The following is a 3,094-nucleotide window of genomic DNA, read 5'->3' on the forward strand; positions in this document are numbered from 1 at the left end:
TGATTCCCACGACAGCCCAAGGAACAGGTACCTCTGAGTCCTGCTTTGGAGTTGGGGGGTGAGAGCATGAGGGGAAGCAGCAGCAAGGACTGGCACTGACTGAGAAGCCAGAAGGCGGCACAGAGGACTGCCACATCCCACCCCACTCCAGCAGCTCCCAGTGAGATCCCAGCCCTGGCAGGAGCCTAAACATGCAGCTTTTCTACCATACCTGCTGTCAGGGCCTCTGCCTGCTTGTTCCTGCCACGGCACAGGATCCGAGCACTGGCACAGCACAGGGCAAAGGAGTTCTCCCGCCCTACCACCACTCTTCACCTGCTACTCCTCAGGCGGGGAGAGAGTAGGAAGTGCTACCCCGTTGCTCTAACTCAGCGGTTGATGGCTGCTTCCCGTCTTGGGCAACACCAGGCTCCCTGCATAAGACGATACAGCTCCAGGGAAGGAGGAGTAGGGGAAAATGGGTTTGCAAGCACCTGACTGGGAGCAGCCTGGAGCAGGCCCTGCCTTTGTTTGTGCTGGAGGTGGGGACCTATGGCCATGAACAAACAGGGTTCAGTGGAGCTTGGTGCTACATGTGCAACAAGCACTGGAGAGGCAGTGAGGGGCAGCTGGTCCCCCACTGCACCCTGGAGGGTCCAGTGCCTGGCCAAGGCATGAGGATTTGGGAGCACCAGGGAAACTTTAAGCACTGTGCTCACGTCACACCCACAAGAGAAGTTGCTGCTGGTTTTTGCAACTTTGGGGAGGGAAGAGGAAAAACCCAGCTCTGGTTTGCCTCCCAGGTGCAACCAAGGGGCACACCACCAGGCAGCAGCCCAGGCGACAGCGTAGGTGTACAGCAGTGATGGCCCTATGGCAGCCAAGATGCTGCTTTTACAGTTGCCAGGGCAAGCTCGCAGAGCTGTTGGGGGCTCAAAGCAACTCATCCCACTGAACACACACACTTGTGGCAGGATGAGGTGAATCACCCCAGTTCAGTGGCATGGTGGGGTGCAGCTCCCCCCGGCCCAGCCCAGCATCACCCCACCGCCTCCTGCAGCTTCTGTGGCATCACACTCCGTGACAGAGCTGCGCTGGATGAGCAAAAGCAATGCAGCCCATGCAGGGAGCCTCCAAAATCTTCCACAGGGCCACATTGTCCTGCTTAATATTACCTGTCTTCTGCTGAATAAGAAGGGATTCACCCCACTCTTTCAAAGACTCAAATCCACATCAAATCAGAATGAAACAAAGTACCACCAAGAGCAAATTTTTGAACACCCCTCTCATTTTTTTCTTGTTATAGTTCTCTATGACAGGGCAGCAGGATGGAACACAGCTCTAATGGGTGGTAGCTCACTGAAACCTTTGAAGCTGATGTGCAGTGACCAGCACATTGGCTAACACCAACACCCTGTCACTGATGACTCTGGTCCCACCCCTAACAGAAGGAAGGGATCCACTTCCATAAAAAACAGCCAAAATTTACATCATTTTTGAACAGCTTTCCTATTTAAAATACACTTTTCCTTTCTATGTTCCTCTGCAAGTGCTATGGACCATGTTGGAAATGTCTCCCACATACCTCACGGGTTTGCTGAACAGAAAGTCCCTAAAGGCACAGATATCCCCCCTGCGCCAGCTGCAGACCTGCTCACTCAACCCTTCTCCTGGCCAGCAAACACTGAGACGCCCCCCAGCCCAGCCCAGCCCGGGCAGCGGTTGTTCCCTGGGACTGGTGACAAAACTTAGAAAAACACAGCAGCAGATGGCACATCCTTCCAGGGAGGTTCCTCCAGCCACTGGAGGTATGAAGTTCAATTGCCCAGATCAAACATGGGTGCGGAGGTACATCAATGCCAAACCACCGTATTTAGCAGAAGCAGAACATGATGCATATCATTTCCTGTGTGCAAACACCATCTGTTACAAAGCGCCACCAAACCCTTACTTTGCTGACCAGTAGCATTAATGTAGTTAATATATTACTATCAGTTGTATTGATTTAGTATTAATAACAAGCAAATGATAATGCTGAGACAGTACTAAATACATTGGCCACAGAACAGTCCTGACCAATTCTTAAATACTGCAAGAGGCTGTATTTACAAGAGCCCTTAGGGACTCCTATCACAAATAAAGGCTGCATCAGCAGGCACGGATGACAGCTGTCACTCAGCAGAGATCAAATAGCTTAACAGCAGATGGATGTACAGCAGTGAAACAAGCGGCAGCTTTCACACCACAGTAATTTTGCTGTCTCCTTCCACATCAGTACAAAGTGTGCCTGAGCCCCTTGTAGAGGGCTGTCTTACTCCTCGCCAGATTTGTGCTGCCAAAACCCCAGTCCAAGCATGTGGCATTCCAGGGCTGTATCATGAGTTTCTACCAAGAGGCCCTGTTGGCATTTGTAAAATGGACATATTTCAAGTCATACTGAATCAACGGCTCCCTCTTAGAGTAGGTCCACTCATTTTCAATAAAACCCAGAACATCCACCAAGTCAGCTTCACTTGAGGCACTGGGCACGTTCAATACAAACATCAAGGAGCTGCAGGCCACACCCAGCTCTCCCCTATTCAAGAAGGGATGTGGAATCACTTCCTTAAGTGGAATCCACAGCCCCTCTCATCTCATTTTGACCCTTTTTCCAGTTCCCACCTTGGTCTACAGCACTACATTTAAATGTGGCAGACCTAGCACAAGTAGGTCCGTGAAGTGGCTCATTCAGGCACATACATCCCCCCCAAGATTTCATACATCATGCTATTTCTCCTCAATCCTCTAATGAGCTTGTAACTATGTTTAAAAAAAATATAAGAATTGCTATGGAAAGGCTAGTATTTAGCTGATATTTATCACTGACTCACACCCCATAACCTGGATGAGCATCTTTATCAGATTTTTCCCCATGCTAATCACTGTCTTCTCACGCTTATTGCAGACCACCACTGAGCCTGGATCTGGAAAAGCAATGTTTGCAAGGACGTTATCTGCCTGAAGGTGTGTCACAGAGTCAACAAAAGTCAGGAAACTGCTTAAAGCGGCTTCAGCCTGTGGCAAACACTTTCTGCCAAAACCTCTTACATAAATAACAGATGCAAGCACAAGGAAG

The sequence above is a fragment of the Phalacrocorax aristotelis genome, chromosome 7 (genome assembly GCF_949628215.1).
Source record: "Phalacrocorax aristotelis chromosome 7, bGulAri2.1, whole genome shotgun sequence".
Taxonomy (NCBI): Eukaryota; Metazoa; Chordata; class Aves; order Suliformes; family Phalacrocoracidae; genus Phalacrocorax; species Phalacrocorax aristotelis.